At 40.9% G+C, this 21515-nt stretch overlaps 2 long non-coding RNA genes across 2 annotated transcripts in view; one reads left to right on the top strand and one right to left on the bottom strand.

Annotated features, from left to right (window-relative positions):
* Positions 1-2623: 2623 nt before the first annotated feature.
* LOC123383104 overlaps positions 2624-21515 on the top strand; it is a 42198-nt gene continuing 23306 nt past the window's right edge. Inside the window, exons 1-2 of the long non-coding RNA XR_006592470.1 lie at positions 2624-2784; positions 9383-9505. This is a non-coding gene — a long non-coding RNA (uncharacterized LOC123383104). The remainder of the gene's footprint in view (positions 2785-9382; positions 9506-21515) is intronic.
* On the bottom strand, positions 16136-19656 carry LOC109495919. The gene is made up of 2 exons (XR_002151642.3): positions 19435-19656; positions 16136-16248 (listed from the first exon to the last, which is right to left on the bottom strand). It is a non-coding gene; the product is annotated as an uncharacterized LOC109495919 (long non-coding RNA).

Here is a 21515-nt window from a genome sequence, read left to right as displayed (position 1 = left end):
TAAAAGAAACCCTGTAGCTATTGACAGTTCTCCACCCCCGGCAATCACTAAGATGAATTCTGTCCCCGAGTGTTTTCCTATTGTGGACATTTCATATAAATGGAATCATACAATATGCGGCCTTTTGAAACTGGGTTCTTTCGCTTGGCATAGTGATTTCAAAGCTTTTCATAATGCTTTCAGTGCTTAAAAAAACCAAAACTATGTTATAGCATGTATTAGACCTTCATCTTTTTTATGGTCAAATAATATTTCACTGTATGAATATATCACACTTGTTTATTCATCATCAGTTGATCCATCACCAGTTTATCCATCATCAGTTGATGGATAGTTAGGTTGTTTCAATCTTCTGGTTACAATGAGTAATTCTTTCATGAAGATTCATATGCAAGTTTTTCATATGTGTGGACATATGTTTATACCTATATATATCCAAGTGTGTACTTGGGTATAAAGGGTATGTATGTTTATACTTACATATACCAAATTATTTTGGGTATGTACCTAGGAGTAGAATTGCTGGGTCTTGATGGTAATTCTATGTTTAACTTTTTGAGGAACTGTCGAACTGTTTCTCAAAGCAGCTGTACCATTTTCCATTCCCATTAGCAGTGTCTGAGGGTTCCGATTTCTTCATATCAACACCAACACCTGTTACTTCTATCTTTTTTATTATAGCCATTAGTGAGTGTAAATTGGTATCTCATGGTTTTTCTCCAGTGGCTAATTATGTTGCGCATCTTTTCATGTACTTCTTGGCCCATTTGTATATCTTTTTTTGTAAAAATGTTTATTCAGTGTTTAATTGGGTTGTCTTTTTAATTATCGAGTTCTTTTTTTAAAAATTTTTGTTAACGTTTATTTATCTGCGAGAGGGAGCGAGAGACAGCGCATGAGCATGGGAGGGGCAGAGAGAGGAGATACAGAATCTGAAGCAGGCTCCAAGCTGTTAGCACAGAGCCCGACGGCGGGGGGTGGGGGCTCGAACTCACAAACTGCAAGGTCATGACCTGAGCCCAAGTCGGATGCTTAACTGACTGAGCCACCCAGTGCCCCTTTAACTTTTGAGTTCTAAGAGTTCTTTGTATATTCTGGATACTGGGCCTGCAAGGATATATGGTTTAAAAATAATATCTTCCCGGGGCAACTGGGTGGCTCAGTCCATTGGGCTTCCGACTTGGGTTCTTGAGTTCAAGGTTCCTGAGTTCAAGCGCCGCGTTGGGCTCTGTGCTGACAGCTCGGAGCCTGGAGCCTGCTTCAGATTCTGTCTCTGTCTCTCTGCCCCTCCTCTACTCTCTGTCTCCCTGTCTCTCTCTCAAATATAGAAGAAAATAAATAAGACATAAAAATATTTTTTAAAATAATATCTTCCCATTCTTCCTTTATTGATGGTATCATTTGCAGCACAAGAATTTTTAATTTTGATGATGTCCAGTTTACTTTTTTTTTTTTTCTAATGAACATGATATTTATGGGTGCCCATGTGCACAGCACTGACTGTCAGGGCCATGTTCTGCCTCACAAAGCTGCTAATCTTGACTCCAACACCTTTAACTGATTTGTAATAAACATATAGACCCTGGCTGGAGGCCTGCACATATAGCCAGAGAAACTGGGAAAGACTGGCCACCATTTCCCCAGGTGAGCAAATAGAAAAAGTACAAATGGAAAGACATTGGGGAAAACAAAATCTTAAGAGAAAAGCCATTTCAAAAAGGGAAATGATCATTCTCAAGATCAAAGTGTCCTATATACTTAAAATCAAGTATTGTATTTTAAAGACATTAAGATAAAGAGTACAAACTTCAAGATGCTTTCTTGTACTGAGGCATCGGGTGTCCCTGCTTGGGCTGTAGTGCTTTGGGGATCCATGTGGCAGGGGGTGGGGGTACCACCGGGCCCAGCCACCATGCCCATCTGGCTTCTCCCTTCTGGGCTCCTCAAACACCCTGTCAGTGGGTGGCCTGCCCACTAGAGGCTGGAGAGCAGGCGGGCGTCCATCAGTCCATCCTGGGGGTGCTCAGGAGGCACTGGCTGAGGCTCTGCGTCTCTCCTACAATGTCCCCAGCTTCCTGCCCTGGGGTCTTCGGGGAGAGCTCGGCCGCTCCTCCCCGCGGGCCTGATGGAGTAGAGGGGAGGCAGGGCCGCTCCTTTCCCAGCGCACAGGCGGGGTGGCTGTGGCCGCGCTCGGCCTCTGGGACGTACAGCTCCGGCGGGACCTCGGGGCTGCTTTTGCACGTGAGCGCTCCAGGGGTCAGGAGCCAGCCGGTGCGGTCCTTGAGTGTCGGGACGACGCCGGCCTGGGTCTGGATCTCCACCTCCTGCTGCGGCGGCGTCCTGTCATTGACCGGCAGATGGACCGGCGAGCGCCACCAGGTGGCTGTGAGCCGCCGCAGGCCCGGCGTGAAGGGTACGGCCTCCCGCGTGAGGCGAGGGAGCTCGCGGTAGCTCCCGTGCAGCGTGCCCAGCGCGCGCACCAGCTGAACGCCCTGCCCCGTGGTGCTCCTGGGGCGGAAGGGCAGCTCGGTGGCCTCGAAGCCAGGAGGACTCTCGGCGCGGGCGCCAGGCCAGCGGCAGCCAGGTGAGCAGCGTCTTGCGGCCCTTCCGCAGGTCTCGCCCCAGCGGTTGTAGATGGCGGCCCCGGTCAGGTGGCCCAGCAGCCCCTGCTTCTAGGATTCAGGAACGGGGCTGGGTTCCTTGGTCGGACACCCACAGGATCCAGGTGACCCTGAGCTTCTTGGGGTTCTGCCTGAAGCTCTGCTAGACGGCCAGGAGCTCCAGGTACATGTAATAATAACACTTCCCGCTCCAAATGGGTGGGCACCACGGCACGCTAGGCCATGGCCATAGCGGCCCCAGGCAGGGACGGTAGGGAAACTTGAAGGGGTGCAGCCACAGGAGCAAAAGGGATGGACATCCCTTTTGACTTCTGGAGGAACCACTGAGAGGGATGGCCAGGCCCTCTGACTCCTGGAGGAACCACCAACATGGGGTGGGGCGTGGCCCCTCAGTTGGAAGATCCACCCACCCAGACTCTCCACCAAGGCCCAATTTATGTATTGTTTCCTATGTTGCTTGTACTTTTGTTGTGATATTTAAGACCCATTGCCTCATCCACAGTCTTGAAGGTTTGTACCTTATTTTTCTCCAAGAGTTTCAACCTTTATATTTGGGTATTTTTTATTTTTAGTTACTTTTTGTATGTGGTATGGCATAGTGGTCCAGCTTCACTCTCTTGCATATGGAACTCCAGTTCTTTTAGCATCGTTTGTTGAAAGACTCTTCTCCCCCCATTGGATTGTCTTGGCACCTTTGTTGAAGAGAAATTGACCATAAATGTATACAGATCCGCTTCTGGACTGTGAATTCTATTCTATTGATCTATTTGTCTACCGGTATGCCAGGACCACACAGTCCTGGTTACTATAGCTTTGTAGTGGGTTCTGACTTTGGGAAGTGAGGGAGTCCTCTAATTTTATTATGCTTTTACAAGATTGTTTTGCTGAGTCATTTCATTTGCATATGAATGTCAGGGTAAGTTTGCTAATTTCTGCAAAAAAAACCCCTGGTAGCTGCTGGGGGGAGGGCGCCTGGATGGCTCAGTTGGTTAAGTTTCTGACTCTTGGTTTAGGCTCAGGTCAGGGTCTCACAGTTTGTGAGATTGAGCCCTGCATTGGGCTCTGTGCTGACAGCCTGCAGCCTGCTAGAGATTCTCTCTCCCTCCCTTTCTCTGCCCCTCCCCTGCTGTCTTTTCCTCTCTCTAAAAATAAATAAATAAACTTTAAAAAAAAAGGTAGCTGTGATTTTGTTAGGAAAAGAGAAAGAAGAGGAGAAAGAGAAGGAAAGGGAGAGAAAGAGACAGAAAGATCAGTTTCAGAATGGTTGTTACCTCTGGAGGAGAGGAAGGGAAGTATCGGGGATGGGCTACTCAGAGCACTAACGGAGTAATAATGCTGAATATCTCAAAACTTTGGTGAGCACATGGGTATTTTATTATTTCTTTCTCAGAAGTACGTGTAAATTTTTATTCACTCTTTAATACATATATTTTATTGTAAAAATATATTCAGCCAGCCATCAGACTCTATTGTGTTATTCCCATGTTCTGTTTACAGAGAATAGGGCTTAGGGATCAGGATAGGCTGTGGTCATTCTGGATTTTTAAAAGTCACAAAAGTGACTTTTGCAGCTGCTTTCTCACAGGTCGATGAGAGGGTGTTTAAAAATTTAGCTTTGAGAAAAGAAGGGCATGTTACAGGGGATACCCAGTGAATTACTGTCTAGGATTAGAATCTAAGCAGACCTTCCCAGAAGGGTTTGGTCTTAGGTAATGTGTAGAAGTCTGTGTCATTCTACAAATCCCTGTGCAGGTGCAAAATGATAACCAGAGCCTGGTGTTACCATGTATTGTAGTTAGATCTCTGACTCCACTTTCCAAGCGTCTACAGACAAGTGGTGTGGACACATTACAGGTTTAGAGAATGTTTTGAGAAGCAATCAAAACCGAGGCAAGACATGTTTTGCAGCGTGGCCAGGGAAGTGTGTACTTTCACATCCTGGGCAAATCAAGAACCCGGTGCTGAGAAAATTGATGTCATAAAGGAAGATGATATCCTGAAGTGACTTTTGCAGGGTGAAAATAATTGAGATAAATGAAAATTTCAGAATAAATATCTAAATGGGCCAGATATATTTAAATTAATGTAAATTAATGTAAAGTGCCTTTACATTTTGCTTCTGAGGACCAGTCTCCACATAAATTCTTTTGACTGTCATGATCAAAAGAAAGAGATCCTTTGGCCAAAGAAGTTTGACTTAGGCACAGCTTAAGCGGTATCAGTGAGTTACTGGACATGCAAGGTATAAAAAAATAAGGGCTACAGCTTTCTTATACCTGACTCTGAAAGCAGAAAGAGTCGAGAACATTCAGCAAAGGAGCAAGCAAGCCTTCCTCTTCCAGGCTTCCTCTGTGATGTTGCCCTGTGCAATGGCTGATAGCCATGTGCTAACTTTATCACAGAATATTGTTAATAGCTTTTGTATACATTTAATTCAGCTGGAAACTGTGTCATACATTTGAGAAATCTTTCCGTCAAAATTAGTTGGAATAGACTTTTTGGCACGACAAGGGAATCAGTCTTGGTTATCAAAAAAATCGCACGGGACCACCTCATTACCCAACCATCCCGATAAATGAGGCATTACTCTGTGTCGCTGAGTGTGCCATTGTGTGGTGCAGAACATATTTTTTATATTATAATAAAATATGATTTTTGCAATATCATAACTTTATGGTGGTTCCTAAGGCAGCAAACTAGTCAAATTTCAGGCATAGTAACAGAATGAGAGTCTAGATCAAATGGCTTACCAAATGGATAAGCTCAAATGTTTTAATATTTGAATGTGGGGTTTTCCAATATTGTGGGATGTCACACAGCATGTGCAAAAGGCCATGGCAACGAATATTGTTACCTACACGTATGTGTATTATAAAAGGACAACTATGCATCTAGATTGTTAATCAGAACAGAATCTAAAGGGTGTTTTTACCATGATGGCAACACTTATTTTGGTAAAGAAAAAATAAGGAGATGGAGGGAATAGTCACCCAGTCTTAAGCACCAGCAGATTTTTCTTTCATTGATTATCCGTTTATTTTGTAGGATTTCAACAGTGAAAGAGACCCGAGAAGCCATAAGATCAATCCCTCAAATTGAAGTTGGGAAAAAAGCAAATCATCTCTCGCACATACCCTGATTGGTAGTAATTAACTTGGGAGCATCTCAGTTACTCTTCCATTAAGTAATTCTCCTAGGGATCGAACTTACTATAGTTTATTTATTGGATTCATCCTAGGCACTCAAGATGCTTTTGAAGGATATGATGCAAATTGTTAGTATCATTTCACATTTATTGAATTATAGCATCATACAGCTTAGAGCAGACACTAGACGTAATGAGAAAAGCAAGACATTATTCCCATTTTGCAGCGAGGGTAACTAAGGCAGGTGGGTAGGAGAAGGACTCATCCAAAGTGGGACAGAAAATTTTGAGATCAGAACCTAGCTAGGTTATCCTTTTCATTTGTATATAAGCCGAATTTGCTGGAAAAGTATATCTCAGGAAGAAATAAAGTGTATTGAAAAAAAGAAAACTTAATTCTTAGACTCTTAGAATGGTAGTTGGGATGCTTAACTATAAATATTTGGAGGAGTGGTGATTAAACGCATGCATTTACTTCACCATCATTCTGTTTGCATCCCGTTTGCATTTGCCAGTCTCTGCCAGTTGAGATCAGTCACTAGCCAATGAGACAAGGAAGGGACAGGAAAGGGAAATAGTAAACCCAGATTATCTTTTAGAAGTGCGTAAAGTGATGGATAGGATAGACTTTTTTTCAATGTGGAAACAAAGTTCTGTGCCTAGTTTTATTTCAAAACACAGTCTGGTTTTGTCAGTAGGCCCAGAGCCAGTGGTATTATTTAAAGTGCTTCCTTGTAGGGGCACCTGGGTGGTGCTAACAGCTCAGAGCCTGGAGCCTGCTTCAGATTGCCTATCTCCCTTGCTCTCTGCCCTCCCCTGCTCATTCTCCCTCTCTCTCTCTCTTTCTCTCTCTCTCTCTCCCTCCCTCCCTCAAAAATAAACAAAACTTTAAAAACATTTTAAATCCTTCTTTTTACTTTTTTTTTTTTACTTTTTTTTTTAACGTTTATTTATTTTTGAGACAGAGAGAGACAGAGCATGAACAGGGGAGGGACAGAGAGAGAGGGAGACACAGAATCTGAAACAGGCTCAGGCTCTGAGCTGTCAGCACAGAGCCCGACGCGGGGCTCGAACTCACGGACCTCGAACTCATGGACCATGAGATCATGACCTGAGCTGAAGTCGGACGCTTAACCGACCAAGCCACCCAGGCACCCCATCCTTCTTTTTACTTTTAAGTAATCTCAACACCCAACGTGGGGCTCAAACCTACAACCCTGAGATCAAGAGTCACACACTCTATCAACTGAGCTAGCCAGGTGCCCTTAAAATCCTCCTTTTTGATTGGAAGGAATAAAAGAGATCCAAGACACCAGGGGATTTTAGCTTCCTCATTGCAGTGCCCCCCCCCCCCCCACTTTCCCCTTGGCCCCCAACATAGAGCTGACACCGAGCTCCTTCCATGCTGTTTCCATGGTCATGACTGCCCACTACTGTTCTGGCCCTAACTTTACTGTGATTTTGACCCTAAGTCTCTGGCTGAAGCAGGCTGCTTAGAGCCTGCAGGCTGGGTTGGGTGGAGGAAGGAACATGTGTCTTACTTTAGGTTGGGTCCTGCGGATCTCTATGAAGAGGGCCATCCTAGAAAGTCTATAAATAGGATCCTAATCCTCTGCTCTTCTTCCTGGGGAATTCCAGCCTGGTCTGGAATTTTGTATTTATTTTTCTAACAATGTATTAAGGCTTTGGCCTCCTATACCCCATCCCCAACATCTTGTTTTTATTCTTTTCCTTGATTCAAATAAAGGCTTTTCTACTGAAGGAGAAATAAAGTGGGAACAGGGAAAGATGAATTCCGGAGGTTGATTAATGTATTAAAAACACAATGATTATTTTTGATTCATGACTTCTGAAAATGCGTGTGATGGTTCTTCATCACAAGGAAAAAGATGAACAAACACAAAGAGAAAATCTTTGTTGTTTTATTGATCTGCCTTAATTGTATTCTTTCATCTCAGAAATAAGCTTGCACGGAAGCTGCTGCCTGTACATGCTGTCTGGCTGGATGCTTCTGTGTCCCTGTGATTCCTACTGCTTTTGCCATCCCTCAGCCCCTGTCAAAGGCAGCCTGTTATAATACAAACAAAACCATACAAAACATCTGAGGATCTTTTGATTTCTAAATGGGTAAGAATTTGTTTCTGAACAGAAAGGAACATTTTTTTCCCCCTAACAAAATCTGATCATTTCACGATACAACTTATGATAAGTCAATACCACTTTCCTGGTGACAGCCCTGAACAGGGTGACCTAGCAAAAGGACTCACTGACCAATTAAAAACAAGAGTAATAATAGTTACTGTGCTAAAGCACAGAAGGGTGATAAACACACCAGTCATGACTATATATTTTCTGAGTATGATTAGTATCATAAGAGACTGACGTGTATTTGCTTTGGGGACATGAGTGGAGGAGAAGCTGGTGAATATTTGGGGACTCACAATGACTTCATGGAAGAGAAGATTTTAGAGAAGGGTATAAAGAATGTCTAAAGAGAAAATAGAGTTGAGTGGTTCCACATGTGGAGGTGGCGAAGGTGAGTGTGTCTGGGGAAAATGAGTCATCTGAGTGTGGGAGCCCTGAAGGATAGGAAGACAAGGCCAGCAGAGCCTATTGTGGAGGTCTGAAACATTTGCACTTGAATTGGTAGGCAGTGGTTTTGAGGAGGAATGTTAATAGGCTTGGAGTTCAAGAAAATTAGAGCGTGGGGTGGAGAGAGACTGGAAGGGCAGTGGAAATGGCAGTTGGGAGAATTTTGTAATAGCGTAAATGAGAAATCCTGAGAACCTAAGCTGAAGGAAAAGCCCAGATTTCATCAGCTGTATCTTCATGAAACTGGGGTGTCTTGTGATTGAATAAACCATAGGTCCCTTAGAAAATATAATAAATGTCTCTGGAAACCCTCCAGTAAAAATCGCATTTGCACATATTCATAAAATGTTGCTTGTAATTTCAGGGGCTTTACAGATCCCTGAGAGCCAGGCAGCATTTAGGATATTGTGGACTGCAAGTTAAGCATCTTCGAGTCTGACTGATTTGATTGGCCCTTAAACAATGAAATCAATCAGTTGTGTAACAAAAATGGTTTACCGTTTAGACATTATGTAGATCAGCGTTTCCAACTTTTTTTTTTTTTTTTGTAAGCTAGTATAGAGTTTGTGGTCAAACAGTTTTGGACACTGCTACATACTCTATTATCCTCCGGAAGATTAATATTACTTATGTCCTTACTAAGTGTTCTGCGGCCAAGAATGCTGGCTTAACTCTGTTCACTGCAGTACTTGCAACCATTGACCTAATGGCAGTCAGAGCCTGTGCCTGCCGGCTTCACTCAGGAACGGCTGCTAAATGGTTTCATGGTCGGTATTTATTTATTTATTTATATTTAAAAAATTTCTATCTTGTGACAATTTTATTGAGATAGCATTCACATCCCATACAATTTCATACACACTCATTTAGAGCGTGCAGCTCAATGGTTTTTAGTATGTTTACAGATCTGTGCAGCCATCACCACAGTCAGTTTTGGAACATTTTTGTCACCATAAAGAGAAACCCTGTACCCTGTACCCTGTAGCTGTCACTGTCCTAACCCCTCATTCTCTTCTTGCCCTAGGCAACCACTAATCTACTTGCTGCCTCTGCACCTCTACTTATGCTGGATACGTGATATAAATGGAGTCGTGCAATATGTAACCTTTTGCATCTGGCTTCTTTTATTTAGCATGGTGTTTTCAAGGTTTGTTCATGTTGTAGTGCATATCAGTACCTTTTAATGGCTGAGTAATATTCTGTTATATGGATACAACACATTCCATCTGCCCATTCATCCAGTGATGGACATTTGGGTTACTTCTACCTTGGGGCTACTTTAAATAATGTTGCCATTAAGATTCATGTATAAGATTTTGGCTGAACACCTGTTTTAATTCTCTTATGTATGTACCTAGGAGTGGAATTGCAGGCCATGTGTTCCATATGATTTTACTCATCTGTGTAATCTTAAAAAAAAAGAGAGAAAACAAATGAATAAACAAACAAACTTAAAGCAGAATGAGACGTATAAATACAGAGAATAAACTGATAGTTGCCAGAGGGGAGGGGGGATAGGGGAAATGGGCAAAATGGGAACAGGGGAGGGGGAGATAGAGGTTACCAGTTATGGAACGAGTAAATCACAGGAATAAAAGGCACAGCACAGGAAATATAATCAATAATATGATAATAGTTTGGTGACAGATGGTAGCTATGCTTGTGGTGAGCACAGCATAACCTATAGACTTGTGGGATCACTGTGTTGTACACCTGAATCTAATGTAACATCGCGTGTCAACTCTGCTCAAATAAAAGCAAATGAACACAGTCTTTAGGTATAAATGGGGCTTAGACTGAGGGAACATAAAGTCCCTTTGTCCCTGCCATCACCTCTCCCCACCTTCCTTACTGTGAACCAGAGGATAGAAGTTCTTTACCAACTAGCGGTGTGATCTTGGAGAAACCGTGTACATGATAATTCATGTCTCTAAACTAGGATGTGCGCCGTGCAGATCTTGCTCGCAATCAGTGGTTATCAAACTTGGGCGTTCATTAGAGTCATCAGTAGGGTCGGCAAACACAGATCGTTAAGTCCCGCATCAGAGTTTCTGATTTCTGAAGTCCTGGCTGGGACCTGAGAATTTGTACTACTGCAGAGTTCCCAAGGGGTGCAGAGCCTCATGGTCCGTAGGGCAAACTCTGAGAACTGCTGCTCTGGCATTTTTGTGATCCTGTCAACTCAGACTCTGTTCCCTTTAAGTCATCTCATCTTCAGAGCTGGTGGCTCTGCCTGGCTGCTACTGTTTTGCGTCTGAAGCTTCATGTATTCTCAGTGCATTATTGTGTGTAATTGTTGCCATCGCTGTTTTCTGAGGAAGACTACTGCACCCAGCATAAATGCATTTTTAAAATTTGGCATGTGTAGGTGGCATTAATGAATTGTGTCGCCATGCTGCTGACATGGTGTAAATACAAATTTTTTAAGATACTACACATTTGATGAACCCAGCAAACACACAGATGGATTTGGTTGTACAAAGGACCAATTTACGTGGTGTTTCTCTTAGGGGAACACCACTCTTTTTAATGTGTGTGTTTGTGTAGGTGCTGCTTGAATGTGGAATGGGCTCTATTCGATCTGCATGTGAACAGCTTCTATAGAACCAATGCGCCAAAATGATGACATTGATAAAATTTGACCTTGGGGTCCCTTCACTCTATGTTTAATCAGTTAATAAATACTTAACCACTGTTGACATAGGAGGCATTACACTAGATGCTTTGGGGGATATGAAGATAGATCAGATCAAATCCTTGCCCACAATGGAACCTATGACCTAGTGTAAGACATAAGGTGTACACATCCATGGAGAGAGTGAATGGAGTTGCTGTATTATTGTCTGGGCTCAAATGACAGTGAATGTAATGATTAGTTGTATGACCTCAGACAATTTATGAACCCCTTTGAGCATCAGCTTCATAGTGGTAGATAGCTAAAGTAATAACCCCTGAGACCAACTGTGACTTCACTGTGAAAACCCATATAAAACACTTTCCACCATGCCCCCGAGTATAGTATGTGTTCAATAAGTGTGGAATTTGAGAAACTTAACAGAAGACCATGGGGGAAGGGAAGGGAAAAAAATAGTTTCAAACAGAGAGGGAGGCAAATCATAAGAGACTCTTAAATACAGAGAACAAACTGAGGGTTGATGGGGGGAGTGGCGGGGGGAGAGAGGAAAATGGGTGATAGGCACTGAGGAGGGCACTTGTTGGGAGGAGCCCTGGGTGTTGTATGTCGGTGATGAATCATGGGAATCTACTTCTGAAGCCAAGAGAATGCTGTATACATACCGTATGGATGTATACAAGCTAACTTGACAATAAATTATATTTAAAAACTAAATAAATCGACATTAAAATAAATAAATCGATATTCATATTTTATGTTATAAATATATTATATTTAATTTATTATATATATTATATATATTATATTTATATCATATTATATAAATTATGTTATATATATAAATTATAAATTTATATATATTATATATATAAATTATAAATTATATTATAAATATATTTAAAAACTAAATAAATCGACATTAAAAATGTTAATGTATTAAATGTATTAAAAACATTAAAAAATTAAGCAGTTCTTAACACTGTCATCATGAAAGTAGAGAGTGATAAATCTGATGGATAATTTTTGAGTGCTGACTGTGTTGACTATTGAATTAAGTTTTTGATGTATTATTATTCTCCTCGGTGCTCACAACAACCCCTGTGAAACTGATAGAATAATTTTCTTCCTTTTGTAGATGAGAAGCAGGGACTCAGGGACCTTAAATAATTTGCCCAAGGTAACACATCTTGTAAATGCCTTAGCTGGTATTTAAACAATGGCCTTCTGGTTCCAGGGCTTGTACCCTTAACTACTATGTATATTGCTCCTTAATACATGCTAGAAGAGAGATAACCAAGGCATTTGGAGAGGTCAGAGGTAGGAGCAAAGACTTTTCTCTAGAAGGAACTGCTAATATGATAAAGGGTTTGAGCTGGGACTCGAAGGATAGGAGGATGTTGGCTCTGCGCATTTTCATCTGCCCTTTTCCTGTTCAACATATTTATTTATTCAGTAAATATTTATCCAACATTTATGTTCACAAGGCGTTGTGGTAGGTGCTGGTGAGGCACGGTGTCTCTGATTGAGTGTCCATGCTGGATAGAACTGAGGGTCCAGAGGTGGAGGTGGTGATCCTACAGGCACTTCATGAGTAATTCTGATGGAGAAATTTCAGATGCTGTTTAATTCAGGAACTACACACTAAGGGCTTTTTCTATGCCATGCTGTGCTACATTCCATGAGGGTCGCAGAAGTGAAAAAGACATGGTTTTGTTCTATTCAGTAGTTAGACCTTCCCTGGGAAGTACTTTATGCTTTTTGCTTCATGTTTCTTGCAGCTGCATATATTCCTTGCTGCAGATGAAATGTCTCTGGTCTAGGATTCAGTCATTTATGATCTCTTAATTTTTAAATAAACTAATGTGATAGGATAACATTTTAAAATTATTGACCCATTCCACCCCTCCCCCAGCATTTATCTTTTATCTCTCTCTTCTGCCCCCGCCTCCATTCATGCAGCTGAAGCCTTGTACACACATTGCCAAAAGAAATGGATATTATAAGAAACTGAGGGGAAAAGTCAGTCTTCCTGGCTGTAGTTTGTAAAAGCCTATGCCCTCAAAGGAAGGGATAGGACTCTTGGTAAAACCCACGCCAGTTACAGGCAGGAAATGCCTCTAGCAAGGTTGGGAAATGCCTGGGATTATGTTTCTATCACCTCGGTTGTAAATGAGGGATTGAAAAAAAGTTCAGTGAAATTATAGAAAAATAGAAAAAGTTAATATTTCTTGCCTGTTTGTGTTGGTAGATGATATTGGAATCCATTGCACTGATTCATGTTAAGGCTTATGATCCTTTCCAGATAGTTTTGGATGTCAACAGTGACTTGTAATACTATATTAAAATACTATATGCATAAAGTACTATATGTATGTGTGTGTGTGTGTGTGTGTGTGTGTGTGTGTGTGTGTATACAAACACAGAGCATCCACTGTGTGGATGAGTGGTAGGTGAGTGGTAGAGGCTAGTATTACAATGTGGAGTAAGACTAGACATGGCTCTTGCTGAATAATCTTTACCTTCAAGGCAGAAAGTAATTAATCAAATAGTTACACAAATAGATGTGAAATTACAAATGTGGGGATTGCCACTGAGGAAGAAGATACATGGATTATATAGCAAGGGTGATCTGACCTCATCTGGGGGGATCTGAGGAGTCTCTCTGAGAAGTGACATTTGAATTGGGCCCTGAAAATGAACAGGAGCTACCTAGATAAAGAGGAGTAGAGAAAGCCAGCATTCCAGGCAGAGCGAAGCAGGATGTTAGGCCCTTCTTGTGGTGGCAAAGCCACTAGAAAAAACATCTTGGTTGCAGGGAGAGAGAGACAGACTTTTGATCAGAGAATGAGGGCAGCCACTGACATAAGGGATTTTCCCGAGTGTGAAGACATATTCTGTGTGTGGGTGCTGCTTGTGTGTGTCTCCCATTACCTTTGTGTGTGTTCCCGAGGCCTCGAAGCCCAGGGTGTTCAAGGCTAAACTGTTCATCTTTCCCTCGATCTGCTCCTACTCCTGAGCATCCCATCTTGACAAATGACAGCTCTGTCTTTGCATTTTGTGTAAGCTGCAATGCTCAACATCATCCTTTCCTCATCCTTCTTCCTCATCCCCTACGTCCAATCAATCTCCAATTTCCGTCGATACTGCCTCATTAATATCTCTCACATCTAATGCACTGCACTCCATTTCCACTGCCACTGCCTTAGCTCATGGTCAACATCTCCACCCTGGCCCTGTGCATCCCGAGCTACTTGAAGCACTTTGAAGAAGGCTGCATCTTTCTCTCTCTCTCCAGGTTTTTGTGCATGTCTTTCCCTCTGTCCAGAATTATCCTGTTCCCTCTATCCTCAACTGAAGTACTCCTCTTCATATCATGGGATGCTTCTCTTTTTAGAAACTCTCTCTGACCTCCAGCTACAACCATCATGGAGATGAGGTTGGCTTTTCCTCCTTCGTGTTCACTCTAAATATTTTGTGCTTATTCCTATCAACTAGATCTTTGCTCATCTGTCTAGGCCTGGGCTATCCAATATGGTGGCTGCTAACCACCTATAGTAGCTATCAAGCACTTGAAACGTAGCTAGGATGAACTGAGATGTGCTGTAAGCATAAAATACCATATTTCAGTGAATTAGTATGAAGAGTATGAATGACTTAATTAGTAATTTTAAAATGCTGGTTACATTTTGAAATAATATTTTGTAAATATCAAGTCAAATTAAATACATTATTAAAGTTAAGTTCACCTTCTTGCTTTTTACTTCCTAAACTGTGCCTACTAGAAAATTTAAAATTATATTCATGGCTCATTTGTGCCTCCCATCATATTCCTGTTGGATGGTACTGGTCTAGGCTGTAAACAACCAGAGCAGGGTTCAGCAAACTATGCTCAGTGGGCCAAATTTAGTCTGCTACCTGTTTGTGTCAATAAAGTTTTATTGGAACACAGCCAGGCTCATTAATTTACATGTTGTCTATGGCACTGTCCCACTATAGCAGGAAAGTTGTACAGTTATGGTGGAGACTGTGTGGCAGACAAGCCTAAAATATTTGCTATCTCTCTCTTTACAAAGAGTTTGCTGGCTTACATCCTAGAAGGCTGAGATTGCATTTTATTCATCATTGTATCTCCAAATCATTGCACAATACCTGGCACACAATAAATGTTTGCTGAGTGAATAAACGTCTATCTAAGAAATGTTTGTTGAGTGAATACAAGTTTGAGAATTGTATTGCCAGGATCTTCACTGAAATTAGTTTATGACCCACAGCTGTGACGATGATATGACTGAAACTAGAAATTGAAATATAGCCTAATAAGTGGGGATGTACTTAGGTAGTAGTCATATATGACATTTAAGATGGGAATTCTCTTTAAAAACCCAGAATACATGGTCACCACTTCTGACATCATGGAGTATTTTGATTTTGGAGTGGACAGGTATTTTAATTATGCCCCAAATGGGATGGAGTGTTGTGTGAGGAAGAGAGCTATCTCACAGGTTGGATATTTGGGTGAAGGGTTTAGGTCATAACAACTTTTGCTGTCCCATGTGACTGGTCACCCTGATAAGGATCTGTGTCCTGTACTGGTTTGTGGAATGGAATCTGGAAACTAGGGGGGAGTAGTTATGGGGACTAAAGACCAATGAAGAAGAGGCTCCTGAGAAAGCAATATTCCTGTCCATTTGCAAGATATCCCTATCTTCCAGAAAGGATTCCTAGATGTAATTTTCCTGTACGTTCTCCCCATAGAAGCTTTCCACAGGCAATTTTTTGCCTGGAAATGTAAGCAGTGATTCACATGGAAATCTGAATCTGGTTTGTGTGCATGGGAATTAATTCTTATATCTTAAAAATGGGGCTGAGAGTAAGTGTTGGATGAGAATTAAGAATATCTTCACACTTTGATCCAAATATATGCCTGTCATTTACTCTCCGCTCACAAATCTGCAGCTGTTAGAAGACACAAAATCATTTTCTTTTGCTTTTCTCTGTCAAATTGTTGATGAAAATTATTTCACAAAATTGAAACAGCCAGAGTTACCATAGATGAGAATCAAATTTCAGGTCTTGGTTATGAACATTATCTCATCTCGTAAGAGCCAGTCATTTAAAAAAGAATCATAACATCTCTCAGTGTTGAGTTGAATCTTTTCTTTTTTAGTAATTAAAGTTGTAAAAGCAGCTCTGTGTATTCATTAGAGCAGGTAGGTTCCACAGGGCTTTTCTGAAGGGAGGAAGAGAGTTTTCTTCTTTTAGAGCAGATTTGGGCAGCAAACGAGAGAAGAAAAAGAGTAATATTCATTAGTAATGTATGTGATCAATATAGAAAAGAAAATTAAATATTTGGTGATTTTTATGTTAGCTAGTTTAGAGAAATGAACGGTTATAAAGTTGATAAGATCACAGAGCTGCATCTTATACCCACTCACCCACTCATCTATCAATCTACCAATAGTCACCTATTACATTTATTAAGTTACATGTATTAAATTACTGTTTGTCCAGCTCTGTAGTAGATGTTATGGGGGATACCAGGGAACCAAAAGACAGTTCTGTGACTCTAAAAAGAATCTTCTAGGTGTGAAGATATTTTAAAGATGATGTTATTGTAATTCAACACTCTTTTTTTAGAGAAAGAAAAAAAACAGTTGTTAGGTGATTTGTGTAATGTCATACTCAAAGAATTTTATGGTAGACCACAGGATCCCTAATTCCTATTCTAATAATTTTTCTACTGATACCAGTTTGGTTAGTCAGACATATATCTATCCACCTAAAATGTGAGAGAATAAATAATTCCAAGTCATCATGTAAGCAAGTGTAGGATCATCAGGCACGCCTGATTTGGGGGACTTTGAAGAATATGCAACATTGAGTATAAAAGGAAGATGGAAGGGTAGAAGTGAGTGTGGAGCTGGATTTAAAGGAAATACAGAAGTTGGGATGTACACAGTAGAGAGAAGATACTCTAGGTGTGACCAACCAAGGAAAAAGGCAAGGGAAGGGGAACTGAGCAGATGAGAAGGGAAAGAGAGACAGTTGGGTTAGACAAGTATTAACAGAAATGGTAGAGATGACCTCTAGTGGAGCAGAGGGCCTCTGTGGAGAAGCAGGTGGGGTGAGATTGGGTCAGTGAGGTGAGCGCTATTGATGTAAGAAGGCTTAATGCCTCCTGCAGAAATTTTCATCTATTAGCAAGAGACTAAAGTGTAAGCCAGGTTTTTGGAAGATTTATACAATGCATTCCCACTCTAGAGAAAGACAAAGTATTCTTCAAGGACCCAGCAAGGAACCCAAAAGGAAAGAAAATCATTCTGGCAAATTAAATAAGTATGGCAGTAAGTGTATCATGTTTCCTTTTTCATATCTTTATATTGCACACCACTTCCTGATGTCTGATCAAAATTTACTAGTTTGGTGGAAAATCTAAATGAGAATATTTGAAAAAAAACCCCAAAACTACTAATATTAAGGATATGCATGCACTTATTTTCAGAAATAGTCCATTTCTACTCTACTGGGGTTTGGTTTTTTTTTTAAGGTTTTTGATATACTGCTCAAATTATTGCTTATGTAGGATGAAATGCATCCTTAAACACTATGCTGTCACAGTAATACCTACAAATCACTCAGAATGCCATCACTGGCATATAGTAAATATTTTATATCTTATTGAAAAATAATATTTTCCTTATAAAGTATTAGAATCATATTCCTTTTATGCTCTCCCCCAAAGTCTCCCTTGAGAGGCTTAAAAAATAATCTGACTATAGCTTCATCATACAAATTTGCCAGTGAATTTTCAGGGCAGGACTTTTTGGTTTGGGTTTTCACTTCCATGGATTCGGTGTACCAGATTCTGTTCTGTAACATCACTGTGTATGGCCATTGTGTATGCCTGTAGAATTGGTATGGAAGAAGAACCTATAGCTTTCTACTTTTTAAAATTTTTGGTTTCTTACAATGTAAGTAGAAAGTTTATATCCACATAAATAATGCCAGCCTACAGCTATTTCTCCTATTCCAATTTTATGAGTCTGCAAAAGATGTCCAGTAATCGTGACCAGTTTCTTTCAATAGCACAACAGTTTCCTCCTTTATTTGCATAATTAACTTGCCTTTCAGGGAACTGGGATGGTATGAACAGAGGGAAAACATGGGCATTCAATGTTTGCTGTGACTGAGAAAGTGGAGCTGGAGAGTATAGGCAGGGAAGTGATTTACCCTTATCTGAAGATGTGGCTTGGGTGATTGGCTACCTAACACTTCCTTAAACATTCCTTCTTCCTTATTCTTTTTCAAGGATGTGATAATCTAGTGAGGGAAACAGACATGAACAAATAACTTGTGGAGTGAGAGAAATGTTATAAAGTGGACTAAACAAAGCGCCATGAACATGTGCTTTTGTCCCTTTTCCCAAGTTGATGAAAAGAATGTTGACTGCTCATTTTAGTTTTTGAGGCACACTCTTCTGAAAATAGACAAGTGTATTTGGCTTATTATCATCATCTTCAAATCTGGGCAGGACATTCTGAATAGGTGGTTTTATGATTGTAAGAAGTTATTTTTGTAGCTAAGGCTGTGGGAAAGTGGGCACTCATACTTTCGTGGTAGTAGGGTGCATCAGAGCACATCAGTGGATTCTCTCTAGAAGCATTTTAGTAACCTGCTCTGTGCAGTCTTTTTGCATCTTGATTACTATGCAATCTTTAATGCCTAAAAATCAACTTGAATAAATAAATCAATAAATGCCAAAATGTTTAAAATTTTGCATATAAAATGTTGCACAAATTTCACTTATAAGAATTAGAAATTATATGAGCCTACTGTTAACATTTAGCTGTAAGAGAGAAAGACAGAAATCATGTTTTCACTCATATGTGGATCTTGAGAAACTTAACAGAAGACCACGAGGGAAGGGAAGGGAAAAAGAAAAGTTACAGAGAGGAAGGGAGGCAAACCATAAGAGACTCTTAACTACAGAGAACAATCTGAGGGTTGATGAGGGGGTGTGGGGGGGAATCGGTGATGGGCATTGAGGAGGGCACTTGTTGGGATGAGCACTGGGTGTTGCGTGAATCATGGGATAAACCGCAGGAAACTATCCCAAAAACCAAGAGCATACTTTACACACTGTATGTTAGCCAGTTTGACAATAAAGTATATTAAAAAAAAGATCTAGCTGTAAGAATATACATTATATTGTTACTTATAATACTAAAAGCTCAGAACAGCTCATTTAGGTTTACCGATATTGGATAGAGTAAAAATTACATAACATCCCTACTATGGACTATTAAGCAGCCATAAATGATAATGTTGCAGAAAAATATATAAATGGTACAAAAAGATGCATGAGACTGTTTTGTAAGTAGGTCATAAAACAGTGCATAGAGTCAAAATTCATTTTTATAAAAGGAATGAAATGTTCTGACCTGGAAGTAAAAGATGACATTTCTTCTTATAACTCATTGGCCAGATCTAGTCACATGTCCCACCCAAAAGGGAACAAGGAAGTATAATTCTCTCATGTAATTGGGAATGAGAGAATTAGAAATACTCAGTAAGCAGCGCTAAAGATGCCACTCATGGTCACCAATATTCAGCGCACTCAGTCTGAGTGAGGGAGACAACTCAAAAGTCCTGTTCAGTTAGGGGCACTTGTGTGGCTCAGTCAGTTAAGCATCTGACTTATGTCATAATCTCAGGGTTTGGCTCAGGTCATGATATCAGGGTTCTTGAGTTCAAGCCCTGTATGGGGCTCTGCACTGGCGATTTGGAGCCTGCTTGAGATTCTCTCTCTCTCCCCCTCTTTCTCTGTCCTTCCCCTGGTTGCTCTCTCTCTCTTTTTCTCTCAAAATGAATAAATAAATAAACTTTAAAGAAAAGTTAAAAAAAAAAAGTCCTATTCCATCAGAGCATCAAAAACTCCAAGTCCATGATTTCTGGGTAATGCCTGATGGTCTGGATGTGGTTCTTTTTTTTTTTTTTAATTAAAAATTTTTTTTTTTATTTTGATAGAGAGAGAGAGTGCATATGCATGCTCGCACAAGCAGGAGAGGATCAGAGAGAGAGAAAGGGAGAGAGAGAATCCCAAGTAGACTTCACTCTCAGTGCAGAGCCTGATGTGGGGCTTGATCCCGTGACCCTGAGTCAGCTGCTTAACTGACTGAGCCACCCAGGTGCCCCTGGACGTGGTTCTTTTTGATCCCCAAGCCAACTGGAAAAAAATAAATTCTCTCTTTCCCCCATATCTAGTACACAATAATAGAACAGGGGCCGGGTGTCTACAACATTCCTGTTTGGAAAGGGGAAGTCGCAGCTTCACGTCAGTTCTGAAATCTAACTGCAAGTCCCAGCCCCCTGGCGGTGAGAAAGCTTCTTGATTAGTTTCTGACTGGGCCCCAGGGTAGGGGTTTTCTGAGTCCATTGTTCTCCAGGGCCGCTGACTCTGTACTTTAGGGGCCTTTCCTTTTCTATTATTTGGCTTGGCTACTTCTAGAAAGTGCATTGTGGAATGTGCCCTCCTTCAAGGTTTAGAAGCTTTCTTAGCCTCCAGCTTGCTCATAGAAGCTCACAAGCCCAACTGTTGTTAAAGTTTCTGTCTTTAGACTACGCAAAACTGTCACAAACATTTTTAGAAGGCTCATAGTTTCTTTGGCTGTACAAGTTTCTCAAGAATTTAATCAGCTTCTTTTTTTTTTTTTTAATTTTTTTTTTCAACGTTTATTTATTTTTGGGACAGAGAGAGACAGAGCATGAACGGGCGAGGGGCAGAGAGAGAGGGAGACACAGAATCGGAAACAGGCTCCAGGCTCTGAGCCATCAGTAATCAGCTTCTTTTTATACTTGATTTTGGTCAGCTCCTTGTGCCAATAGCCACATACACCGTTCTTTATTTTTATTTATTTATTTATTTATTTATTTATTTATTTATTTTCAACATTTATTTATTTTTGGGACAGAGAAAGACAGAGCATGAACGGGGGAGGGGCAGAGAGAGAGAGGGAGACACAGAATTGGAAACAGGCTCCAGGCTCTGAGCCATCAGCCCAGAGCCCGACGCGGGGCTCGAACTCACGGACCGTGAGATCGTGACCTGGCTGAAGTCGGACGCTTAACCGACTGCGCCACCCAGGCGCCCCACACTGTTCTTTATTGAGACATCCTTCTCTCTGTTTCATCTTAACTGCAGGTGTATTAAGCCCATCAGCCTTCATTGGAAAGAGCCACAACTTCAGTCTTTTTTATTTGGATGATTTTGTCCAAGTGTAAGTCTAACTAAGTGCCATCTTAACTCATTCAGAAGTTTAACACTGGGTGTGAAAACCATACCCTTGATGTATCCCTTGACACAAGGCTATGTTCTAATCTTTCAGTTTTTCACCAATCAATGATAAGAAATAATGGTCTGTTCCAATCATGCAAATCTCCTATTTTCTGGACCATCTCTGTTACTTTCCATGCTTGCTTACAAATCAGTTCTGTTCTTAGCTCATCGTTTTTATTATAGTAT

This window comes from Felis catus, chromosome F2 (genome assembly GCF_018350175.1).
Source record: "Felis catus isolate Fca126 chromosome F2, F.catus_Fca126_mat1.0, whole genome shotgun sequence".
In the NCBI taxonomy this organism is placed as follows: Eukaryota; Metazoa; Chordata; class Mammalia; order Carnivora; family Felidae; genus Felis; species Felis catus.
This window is presented reverse-complemented; position numbering and strand designations above follow the sequence as displayed.